This window comes from Phyllostomus discolor, chromosome 3 (assembly GCF_004126475.2).
Source record: "Phyllostomus discolor isolate MPI-MPIP mPhyDis1 chromosome 3, mPhyDis1.pri.v3, whole genome shotgun sequence".
NCBI lineage: Eukaryota > Metazoa > Chordata > Mammalia > Chiroptera > Phyllostomidae > Phyllostomus > Phyllostomus discolor.
In genome coordinates this window covers 146455573-146468850 of record NC_040905.2, presented here as the reverse complement: position 1 = coordinate 146468850, position 13278 = coordinate 146455573, and positions in this window count along the sequence as shown.

Here is a 13278-nt window from a genome sequence, read left to right as displayed (position 1 = left end):
AATTTCTATTTTAAAACTATACTTGCTTTTATTTTATTGAAAAGTGGAATTTATAGTTGTAAAATACATGTGTAAGTATAAAACGATCCAGCATTATATAAAAATTACCAAAAGGAAGAATTGAAAAATCGAGGTACTTCTAAATAATTATTGTTTTAAACTACTTTCATTTTGTTCCTTGTACATTGGAAGGAAAAAAGTTATTCAGAGTATTTAAAATATTTTATTCATATATAAATTATTAGTAATAAGTAAAACTTTTGAGAAATTTAAATTTATTTTTTTCTGAATGTCTTATATTTCATCATATCTGTCATTTGTGATAAGAGAGCCATTAACAAAACATTTTTCTTTTTAAGTGAACATTGTAAATTACACAAAGGCCAGTGGAATGTCTTAGGAAATGAGACTCTGCCATCTCCTGGCCACTATCATTAATTGCAACTCAGCTCTGAGAGTATAGGCATTAAAAGCCAATGGTTTCCTAATTTTCATAATTCATATAAGCTATTTTTTGAAATAGTAATTTTAGATAATGCTACACCGAAATTTTGATATTATAAAGTGAATGTCTACTGTAGATGAGAATTTTAATCTCTTAGTGCTCTATGCCCATGTTTGGGAAATATTCTTTTTTATATTTGTCACAAGAATATGGCAGTCATTCTCAAAGGTAAAAATAACATTATTCAGAAAATTTAAATATCTGTTCAGATAAGTATTGGATGACTCTAAATAGAAGATGCTTAATGCATTGAGGAGAGATTATAATATTTCCAAAGGAGAAACATTGTCGTTAAATGTTAGAGTTTTCTTGAGATTTTAAAATTACTTTTTGTCCTTTATTTGGAGCATTTAAAAGCTGTTTATTTCAGCCAGTGGAAAGTTCCTGAGAAAACTGCTTACAAAACAACTTTATGAAGTTTTTTTTTTACAAATCATTTTTAAACGACAGTAGTTTTATTGTTATTGTAGGAATAAATAGAAACCCAGCTGTGGTGTATGACAGTTGATGAATTAGAGATGGTTTAAACAGTGTGAGCATCATGACTCACTAGAGATTTCTTAAATCTTGTATGTGTCTGTGTGTACATACACACAATGGGGGAACCCAGAAAAAAGCCAGAACTTTTTATAAAAAATTGTGTATTTGTTCTTACATGTTTAAACTTCAGTCACCTTCAAAGTACTCTCCAGTTGTTGCAGTACACCCACTGGGACATTTTTTCCACTGCTCAAGACAGTCTTTGAACTTGTCGATTTTGATACCTTTTAGTGTTTCTGCCATTTTTTTTGTTTCTCCTCTTCCAAATAGGTAAAATGCTTCCCTTTGAGAACTTTTTTCATCTGGGGAAACTAAAAAAAGTCACTTGGGGTGAGATTGGGTGAATAGGGAGGGTGGGCATGGGGGTCATACTGTTTTTGGTCAAAAACTGCTGAACACTCAGTGCAGTGTGGGCAGGTGTGCTTGTAAACCACCCATCATAAAATGGGCAAATGTCTTAAAAAAACTCACTGAAGCTTAATGCAGCCTCTCACAACAACGCCAGCTGGTACACTGACACAGATGGGTTTCTAGAACACTCACCTAAAGAGGGAAGCCTGTACTACAAGGGGCCTGCCTCCAGAAGATAATTCTGTGTTGAGGGGAGTGCCCCCTCATATTATTTTCTCAAGTCCTGCCACTTTTGTCATCATGAAAGCTTTTTCATGAAGCCAAATGAGAATATATTTCTAAAGTATATATTTTCCAGCAAATATGTTAAATGACTGAATAGTATTTAGTGCTGACTTGATATGTAAATATGTTCAATAGAGGATGCAGTAATTTAAAAGGCATGAATTTGAGAAAGCAGATCCTGTAAAAATTTCATTCAATCAGTATTCATTATTTATAAAGATATTAAGCTGGAACTATGGTACAATGCTTGACAAGTAGTTGATGTTTAATTACTACACAGTGAGCGAATAAAACCATTTTGGGTAATATAACTAACTCTATGAGACTCTGATAAAACCAAAGAATTCTATGAAAGTGGCCTTCAAACACACTGTTTTGCATGTAATTTCTTGGGGTTCTTGAATCTCCTAAATGCCTTTCAGGTTAGATTCTTAACTTGAATGTTATTCTTAAGTTGTTTCAATTGCATTAATTCATTTATTGAATGCTGTGTTTTTTTGAAAAGTGCTAGATCCTATAGAAGATACGAAACATAAAATATTGCATTCTCAAGGAAGTTACATTTTACAGTAGAGATCTGGATTAAAATATAACAATGCTGCATTTGCTAAATTCTTTGTGTGCTTTATATAATGATGTGAATGTATCGACTTGAGAGACAATTACTTTTGGACTGGAAGAACTTCTAATTTGGGCAGTATTCAAATTTAAAAAATAATTTTATAATCTTAACACTTAATTTATGTGATGCTTTACATGTTTCACACCCTTTGCAATTATTTTATAACAAATAATTCTATAGAATAGGTCATTTGTCAACCATTAAATTGTATGTGAGGAAATAGTGGCTCAGCAGTAGTGTCATTCATCCCCAGTGTTACAATAATAATGTCAACAATCAGGAATGTAAGTTACTTCACTGATTTCAGTTAGACTACAACGTTTGAAGAAAGATTCGTTTATCCACCCCAGCTTTGTGCAATATCCAGTACATAATAGGAGCTCAGGTAATAGTTTTCCACTGACTGAATTAAATAAAAGATAAAAACAAAGTATTAGTTTAGGGATTTATTTATTTAACAACTATTTATTAAGCATTTACTTCATGCCAGGTACTGTATTAGATACAGGACACAAAGAGGTGACTAAGATACAAGGCCTTGTTTCAAGTTGCTCACAGTCTATATTACCATGTACATGGTCTGTCCAGAAGGTATCCAGCTATGTAATATGAAAAATAGAGACATTTATGAAGAAGATACAAGATACAAGAAACATTGTACACAGGACAATCATACTTCAGTCCTCTTTGAAGTAGGCACCTTGGGACCTCACACAGTTCTCCCAATTGCCATCTGATGCATCTGTAGTATTTTCCTAAATCTCATCATCAGTCTGAAATCTCCTTCCTTTCAAAGGTGATTTTAGTCTTGGAAAAAGCCAGAAGTTGCAGGGCCCAAATCTGGGCTGTAGGGGGCTGAGTCACCTGGGTGATTTGATGTTTCGCCAAAAACTCTACATGAGACATGAGACATGATGCATGAGTAGATGCATTATCATGATGGAGCTGCCAATCACCAGTTGGCTGTAGCGATGGCCTTCTGAATCATTCAAATAGTTTCTGTGGAGGAATATTCAAGCTTAATGCAAAATTTGATGCAGATTTGTTGTTCTACTTGCTCACTCATTTTGAACGTGACTCACAGTACGCATATCACTCAACGGCATCTACCGTCCCCACTGACTAGTACAGTGAAGTTGTCATTGTTCAGGCATGCCCATTCCAGGCCACTTTCCTTGGCTACCAGGTTATGTAGATGATGAGCAAACCATTCTTGTTATATTAACAATGATTGGACTTTTTTTCAGACAGGCCTCAGTATACAAAAACAACCAAGCATTGTTGTTACTATTTGACATTGTTGTTATTCTAGTGAGTTCTTTGTTATCTTGATGTTCATGCCCATCGATGCTACTTGAGGCCTGAACTCCTAAGTCTCTAATTAGGGATGAGAGGAAGAGAGAATGTCTGTTTCCATGTAGTGTGTTTAGGGAAGGAAGTTCATTCTGTTTGGTAAACAACTTTCAGGTCTATCATGAATGGCATGGACCAAGAGGAGGCTTATGTTCACTTTAATGAAGTCTTGTGTGGAAGTCACCCAAGCCTCCTCATGGCTGGATCAGGATTATTGCCCAATCTCAGCCTCAGGAATGGTCTTTGAAACTCATCTGATTTGGTGCAGAAGCCTCCTGATCTAAGCTCTCTTCTAGCTCTTCTGTGAAAACAGGTTAGTGTCAAATGTTTTCCCCTGCAACCTCTGAGACAAAAGGATGCTAAGGATTTTAAGACAGCCCCTCCTAGAAATTTCTAACTATGAACTTGGAACTAAGAATACTATTTGTGAGGTATCCTAGCCATTCAACTCTTTATTTTTTAAATAATTTTTAGCTGCGGGATGGGGGTAACTAAAAAGTAATAAAAATTTAAAAAGTGCAGTTTTAGACATTCTTTAATCTTTGAAATTAAAAAGCCCTCAGAATATAACATAAGCTTAAGGAAAAGCACCTTATTATATACCTCTGTAGATAGAAGATGCACAAAATGAGACACAGTGTGTCATCAGCTTCAGAACGGCACATTCGTCTTTAGGGCAGCCTGATTCTAAAGTGTCAATGCTCATCCTTTATACAGTCAAGGGTAATGGGAAAAATTCCCTGCTCAGATCCAATCCTTCTATCCCCTCCCTCACATTTCCAAATAATCCTTTTATAATGCAAATTTAGGTCCTTAGTTATTTAACATCTTCCCTTTATCATTGGAGCTGTTTTGGTGTAATACCTCAGAGCAGCTCTGCCAAACTTTAAAGTAGCTGTTTTATTTGTTTTGCCTGCTAAGTATTATTCAAATGAGAGAAATTCATTACCATTTCCCCTGCCTGAATTCAATGTCAGCAATGGGGGTATTCAGGGAAAGGGGCCACAAGTGTTGAGAACTATGAAGATGTCTCTTTCCCCCCTTGGCAAATTTGGTAATTGAAATAAAACTGACATTGTAATTTTTTTAGACTCATACATAGCCTGGAGTCAAAATGGTCATATTATGTAGTCTTATGAGGATGTTTATAATTTTAAAATGGATGCACAAATGTGGCTTTATCAAAATGCATGTTAGAAACTTGCTTTAAAATGTCAAATATTTATTAAAATCCTTTCTATAGACAACTTCATCGATAAAAGCGTACTAGGTATTGCTAAAATTTGGAGGAAATTTATAAAATATTGAACAAGAATGTCAAAGAATATTGATGAGAAAACCCATGTCAACCAGGAGATATTTTATTTTATTTTGATTCGTTTTCTAAAGTTAAATTTATTGGGGTGATATTGGTTAATAAGATTATATAAGTTTCAAGTGTATGGACCCCTATGCTCATTATAGCATTATTTACAGTGGCCAAGACAGGTGGTATTTTAGATTCCTGTCCCTGACATTTTATAAAATATTTCTAATAAAATATATAAAGAACAAAGATACAAAATTCATTGTTAGTTTAACCATGTATAATACATTTGAGAACGGGGCTAATCTCTTAGATGACAAAATCACTTTTTTCTATTATGTTCTTTTTAAAAATTATTAAATTTATTGTGGTGACATTGGTAATAAAATTGTATAGGTTTCAAGTGTATAATTTTCTAAGAATACATCATACTGCTCTAAGAAAACTCATACTGTTCGTGTATGAGTTTTTTTGTCATTCATTAATTTCTTGCTTTCAATTTTATATCCTACATATGAGTGAAATCATATGGTTCTTGACTTTTTCCATATGACTGATTTCACTTAGCATGATATTCTTAAGGTTCATCAATGTTGTCCCAAATGGCAATATTTCATCTTTTCTTATGGCTGAGTTGTATTCCATTGTATATATGTACCATATCTCTCTTATCTAATCAGCTATCAAAGGACACTCTGGTTGCCATGCCTTGGCCACCATGAATAAATACTGCAATGGACATAGGAGTACACATACCTTTAAGAATAAATGTCAAATTTTTCATACCCAGAAGAGGTGTCACGGGGTCGCATGGTAACCTCCCTACTGTTTTCCATAGTGGCTGTACCAGTTTACATTCCCACTAACAGTGAATGGGGGTTCATTTTTCTCTACCCCTCTCTGATGCTTGTTATTATTTGTCTTGTTGATAATAGCCATTCTAACAAGTGTGAAGCTGATATCTCATTGTGATTTTGACTTGTTTTTCCCCAATAGCTAAGGAAGTTGAATATCTTTTCATATTTCTGTTGGCCATTTGTATGTATTTTGGGGAAAACTGTCTGTTCAGGTCTTCTGTTCATTTTTTATTTATTTATTTTTATTGTTGAGCTGTATGCATTCTTTCTCTACTTTGGATATTAATCACTTATTGGAGGTGTTGTGGCTAATATCTTCTCCCCTTTAGTTGGCTGCCTTTTTGTTTTGTTTCTTCTGCTGTATAGAAGCTTTTTAGTTTGCCATAGTTCCATTTATTTATTTATTTAATTAATTTATGTTTTCATTCTTTATTTTTATTGCATTTTTTCCCATTACCATTTATTTTCCCTATACTCTTTTCCACCTCCACTCACCCCCTCTTAGCCTGCAATTACCACACAGTTGTCCATAAATTCTTTCTTTTTTCCCCCCTTTACTCAATCCTTATATCCTTACACCTGCAAGCTGTCAGCCTGCTCTCTTTGAGTATGTCTATTTTGCTTGTTTGCTTTTACTTCTCTTGACTTTGGGTCAACTTCATAAAATTCTAATACCAAGCTGCAGAATCAAAGTTTTTTTAAAAGATTGTATCTATTTTTAACAAGAGGGGAAAAGGGAAAGAAAGTGAGGGAGAAACATCAGTCAGTTGCCTCTTGCACATGCCCTGACCGGAGACTGAACCCACAGTGCAAGAATGTGCCCTGATGGGGAAATGAACTTGCGACATTTTACTTTATGGACCACACCCAACCAACTAAGCCACACCTGTGCTACACCAGTCGGAGCCAGAATCAAGTATTTTTTTAAAGATTTTATTTATTTAATTTTAGAGAAATGGGAAGGGAAGGAGAAAGAGAGGGAGGAAAACATCAATGTGTGGTTCCATTTCACACGCCCCTTACCTGAGGACCTGGCACACATCCCAGGCATGTGCCCTCACTGGGAATGGAACTGGTGAACATTTGGTTCACAGGCTGGCACTCAATCCACTCAGCCACACTAGCCAGGGCCAGAATCAAGTTTTATTTTATTTTATTTTATTATTTTATTTTATTTTATTTTATTTTATTTTTTAATTTCTTTGATACTATTTAAAAAATTTTAATTGTTGTTCCAGTACAGTTTTCTGTCTTTTACTCCCATCCCAGCCCATCCCCCGAGTCCTCCCCACCTCCCTCCCATTTCCACCCCACCCCTAGATTTTGTCCATGTGTCCTTTATATTTGTCAGTGTAAACCCTTCCCCTTTTCCCCTGAAATTCCCTCCCCTCTCCCCTCTGGTCACTGTTAACCTGTTCTCTACTTCAGTGTCTTTGGTTATATTTTGCTTGTTTGTTTGTTTTGTTTCTTAGGTTCCTGTAAAAGGTGAGATTGTATGGTATTTGTCTTTCACTACCCTGGCTTATTTCACTTAGCATAATGCTTTCCAGTTCCATCCATTCTGTCCCAAAGCGTAGGAGATCCTTCTTTCTTTCTGCTGCATAGATTTCCATTGGATAAATATACCATAGTTTTTTGATCCATTCATTTAATCATGGGCACCTAGGTTGCTTCCAACACTTGGCTATTATAAATTGTGCTGCTGTGAACATGAGGGTGCATAGGTTCTTTTGGATTGGTGTTTCAGGGTTCTTAGGATATAATCCTAGCAGTGGAAATGCTAAGTTAAAAGGCAGATCTATTAGTTTTCTTAGAAAATTTCATATTGTTTTCCATAGTGGTTGTACCAGTCTGCAATCCCACCAACAGCACACTAGGGCTCCTGTTTCTCCACAACCTCTCCAACACTTGTTGTTTGTTACTTTGTTTATGATGGCCATTCTGACTGGTGTGAAGTGGTATCTCATGGGGGTTTTAATTTGCATCTCTCTGATAACTAGGGATACTGAGCATCTTTTCATGTGTCTCTGGATGCTGTGTATGTGCTCCTAAGAGAAGTGCCTGTTCAAGTCCTTTGCCCATTTTTTTTTGTATTGGGTTGCTTGTCTCCTTAGAGTGGAATCATGTAAGTTCTTTATATATTTTGGAGATTAAACCCTTGTCTGAGGTATCATTGGCAAATATGTTTTCCCATACAGTTGGTTCTCTTTTTATTTTAATACTGTTTTCTTTAGCTGTGTAGAAGCTTTTTATTTTGATGAGATCCCATTTGTTTATTCTTTCCTTTATGACCCTTCCTCTAGGGGACATATCAGTGAAAATGTTGCTGTGTGAAATATCCGAGATTTTCCCGCCTATGTTCTCCTCTAGGACCTTAATGGTGACATGGCTTATATTTAAATCTTTTATCCACTTTGAATTTATTTTTGTGTATGGTGTAAGTTGGTGCTTGAGTTTCATTTTTTGCACATAGCTGTTCAGTTCGCCCAACACCATTTGCTGAAGAGGCTATTGTTACTCCATTTTATGTTGCTTCCCTCTTAGTCAAATAGTAATTGATCATAGAGACTTGGGTTTATTTCTGGGCTCTCTGTTCTGTCCCATTGGTCCATGTGTCTGTTTTCATGCCAGTATCAGGCTCTTTTGATTACAGTGGCCTTGTCATACAGTTTGGTATCAGGTATTGTGACCCCTCCTGCTTTGCTTTTCTTTCTCAAAATTGCAGCAGCTATTCGGGGTTGTTTATGGTTTCATATAAATTTTTGAAGTGTTTGTTCTATGTCTGTGAAATATGCCATTGGTACTTTAATAGGTATTGCATTGAATGTGCAAATTGCTTTGGGTAGTATGAACATTTTTATGATGTTAATTCTTCTGATCCATGAACACGGTATATGTTTCCATTTGTTTGTGTCTTCCTTGATTTCTTTCTTCAATGTTGTGTAGTTTTCTGAATACAGGTCTTTTACCTCCTTGGTTAGATTTATTCCTAGGTATTTTATTTTTCTTTTTGCTATATCGAATGGGATTTTTTTCTTGATTTCTGCTTCTGCTATTTCATTGTTGGTATACAAAAATGCCTTTGATTTCTGGATATCCCACAGTTTGACTTTGACTTTGTATCCCACAGTTTTTCCAAATTCATTTATTAGGTTTGAGCAGTTTTTTGGGTGGAGTCTATAGGATTTTCTATGTACATTATCATGTCATCTGCAAACAATGACAGTTTTGTTTCCTCTTTTCCAATTTGGATGCCTTTTATTTCCTTTTCTTGTCTGATCACTGTGGCTAAAACTTTCAATATTATGTTGATTAGAAGTGGTGAGAGTGGACAGCCTTGCTTTGTTCCTGATCTTAGTGGAAAAGATTTCAGTTTTTGCCCATTGAGTATGGTGTTGGCAGTAGGTCTCTCATATATGGCCTTTATTATATTGAGGAATGGTCCCTCTATTCCCACTTTGCAGAGTGTTTTTATCATAAATGGGTGCTGTATCTTATCAAATGCTTTTCCTGCATCTATTGACATGATCATGTGATTTTTGTCTTTGCTTTTCTTTATGTGATGTATTACATTTACTGATTTGCAAATGTACCATCCTTGCATCCCTGGGATGAATCCCACTTGGTCATGGTGTGTGATCTTTTTAATGTATTGTTGGATGCTGTTTGCCAATATTTTGCTGAGGATGTTAGCATCTGTGTTCATCAGCGATATTGGCCTGAAGTTTTCTTTCTTTGTTGTGTCTTTATCTGGTGTTGGGATTCAGATGATGCTGGCTTCATAAAAACAGTTTGGGGGTCTTCATCATTTTGGATTTTTTGGAATGGTCTGTGAAGGATAGGAGTCAGGTCTTCCTTAAATGCTTTGTAGAATCTCCTGTGAAACCGCCTGGACCTGCACTTTTGTGTGTTGGGAGTTTTTTGGTTACTGCTTCAATTTCATTTGCTGTTATTGGTCTGTTCAGGCTTTTTGCTTCTTCTTCATTGAGTTTTGGAAGATTATATTTTTCTAGAAATTTGTCCCTTTCACCTAGGTTTTCAAATTTCTTGGCATGCAGTTCTTTGTAGTAATTTCTTACAATCCTTTGTATTCCTGTGGAATCAGTTGTAAACTCCCCTCTTTCATTTCTGATTGTGTTTATTTGGGTTCTCTCTCTCTCTTTCCCTCCCTCCCTCCCTCCCTCCCTCCCTCCCTCTTTCTTCCTTCCTTTCTTTCTTTCTTCCTTCCTTCCTTCCTTCCTTCCTTCCTTCCTTCCTTCTTTCTGTCTTTCTTTCTTTCTTTCTTTCTTTCTTTCTTTCTTTCTTTCTTTCTTTCTTTCTTTCTTTCTTTCTTTCTTTCTTTCTTTTTCTTTCTTTCTTTCCTTCCTTCCTTCCTTCCTTCCTTCCTTCCTTCCTTCCTTCCTTCCTTCCTTCCTTCCTTCCTTCCTTCCTTCCTTCCTTCTTTCTTTCTTTCTTCTTTTCTCTTTGAGGAACCTGCTTAAGGTATTGTCGATTTTGTTTATCATTTCAAAGTACCACTCCTGGATTCATTGATCCTTAGAATTGTGCTTTTAGTCTCTATGTCATTTAATTCTGCTCTCGTCATGGTTATTTCCTTCCTTCTACTTGCTCTGGGCTGTCTTTGTTGTTGTTCCTCCAGTTCTTCTAGGCGTAGGGTTAGGTTGTTTGTTTGAAATGTTTCTATCTTTTTTAGGTGGGCCTGTATCGCTATGAACTTCCCTCTCAGGACTGCCTTCACTGTGCCCCATGAGTTTTGGGTTGTTGTAAGTTCATTTTTGTTTGTTTCCAGAAACTTTTGGATTTCTTCCCTAATTTTGTTCTTGACCCATTCATTGTTTAATAGCATGCTATTCAGTCTCCATGATTTTGAGTGTTTTGTTTTTTTTTTCCCCTTGGGGTTGGTTTCTAGTTTCAGTCCTTTGTGTTCAGAGCAAATGCTTGTTATGATTTCAATTTTCTTGAATTTGTTGAGGCTTGTTTTGTGTCCTATCATGTGGTCTATCTTTGAAAATGTTCCATGTGCATTTGAAAAGAATATGTATTTAGCTTCTTTGGGATGAAAGGCTGTATATATATCAGTTAAGTCCATTTCATCTAGGGCATTGTTCAATGCCATGATATCTTTGTTGATATTTTGTTTGGAATATCTGTCCATTTTTGACAGTGGGTTGTTAAAATCCCCTACTATAATTGTGTTGCTGTCAATATCTTTCTTGAAGTCCTCTCAGATTTTCTTTATGTATTTGAGTGCTCCTATGTTAGGTGCATATATATTTACAATGTTTATGTTTTCTTGGTTGAGTCTTCCCTTGAGTATTATGAAGTGACCTTCTGGATCTCTCTTTATGGCCCTTTTTGTGAAGTCTATTTTGTCTGGTATGAGTATTGCTGCCCTGACTTTTTTTCTTGTCTGTTTGCTTGGAAAATTTGTTTCCAGCCCTTCACTTTCAGTCTGTGTAGATCTTTTGTCCTGAGGTAGGTGTCCTTTAGACAGCATACGTTTGGGTCATGTTTTCTTATCCATTCAGCTATTCTATGTCTTTTGATTGGAGCATTTAATCCATTTACATTAAGGTTATTATTGATAGATACTTATTCATTGCCATTTTTGTACCTCTCTCTCTCTCTCTCTTCCTTCCTTTCCTTAAAGCAGATCCTTTGGTATCTCTTGCAGAGTTGGTTTGGTGGTGGTGTATTCTTTTAGACTTCTTTTTTCTGGTAAGCTTCTTACTTGGCCTTCTGTCTTGATTGAGAGCCTTGCTGGGTAAAGTCACCTTGGTTGCAGTCCTCTGGTTCTCATTATTTGGAATATTTCTTGCCATTCTCTTCTGGCTTGGAGTGTTTCCTTTGAGAAGTCAGCTGCTAATCTTATTGGGGCTCCCTTGTATGTTACTTCCTGTTTCTCCCTTGCTGCCTTTAAGATTCTCTCTTTGTCTTGGAATTTTGCCATTTTAAGTATTTTGTGTCTTGAGGTGGGCCTCTTTGGTTTCCTTTTAATTGGGACTCTCTGAGTTTCCTGGATTTATGTGACTTTTTCTCTCATCAAATTAGGGAAGTTTTCCATAATTACCTTCTCAAATATATTTTCTATCCCTTGCTTTTCTTCTTCTCCTTCCGGTATCCTTATTACACAGATATTATTATGTTTCATATTATCTTGCATTTCTCTTAATCCCTTTTCATTCTTTCCGAGCCTCTTTTCCTTTTCTTGCTCTTTCTGGGTGTTTTTCTCTACTTTGTCCTCTAGCTCACTGATGTGATCTTCTGCTTCATTGTTCCTGCTTTTCATTCATTCTACTCTGTTCTTCAGTTCAGAAACTATATTCTTCATTTCCTCTTGGCCCTTGTTGAGAGTTTCTATTTCATTTTTCATGTTGATATAGTTTGCAGTGAGTTCATTGTGGGTTCTCTGTAGTTTCTGGTGGCTCATTGTGAGTTCATTGAGCTTCCTTAGAACCATTGCTTTGAACTCAATATCTGATAGTTGAGTTGCCTCTATTTCATTTAGCATTCTTTCTGAGGCTTCCTCCTTTCCTTTCATTTGGGGATTGTTTCTTTGTCTTCCCAGTGTTTTTGAGACTCTTCTTGTTAGCCTCAGCTTCTTAAATTGATCTGTTCTGGCTCCCTGGGCTTATGGTGTGAACTTCTGTGGTAGAATACCTGTGAGATTCAGTGGTGTAGTCTCCTTGATCTCCTGAGCTCACTGGCCTTGGGCTGTCATTTAAATTGGCTCTGTGTTTGTCTTTGGGTTTTGATTTTTTCTCGGTCTTTCTTTGGTGGGTCCTTCTCACCAGCTGGTTCACTGAGGGTCACTCTGTTCACCTCCCTGTGTATTTTGTTGTGCTGGTGTGAGCAGGCCATGTTGAAGGTGGTTCTTCCATGTGTACAGGTTTTGATGATTCTCTCTTGCTCTTGTTCAGTTGTTTGTACTGGGTATTTTCTCCACTCTTTAGCTGTATTTCCAGATAGGTCCTGGATTGAGGTTTGTGTAGTTTCCAGTCCCTCCTTCACCTTCTTCTGTTGTTATCTGTTAGTGGTTCCTTTGTTGTTGGGTTTCCTTTTCCAGTGGGTATCCTGGTGTTCATCGCTTCCACCTACTGTTTTTTTGTGATCAGTTAGTCGGGGAAAGTAAAATGGCTTAAGACCGCAAGAGAGTATTCTATGATATTTACAGTAGCAGCTGGTAGAGAAGAGTTAAGAGATCCTTCAGCTATGAATAGTGTTAATTGTGATCTTCCACCCAAGTAGCCATTTTTTAGAAAAGATGGAAAGAAGACTCTTGCTGGGGAGGGAAGGATTTTGAGTTGGATCTAGAAAGCAATGAAGTTGTGGGAGGTCAGACTTTGAAGTAAGGTGAGAGTAAAGCATAGTAAATAGGTGTAAATAGTAAATAAGTAGTGTGTGAGAGAATAAATTTAACCTCTACTGTAGATAGAATTCAGGAAAATGTGAAGTGGGC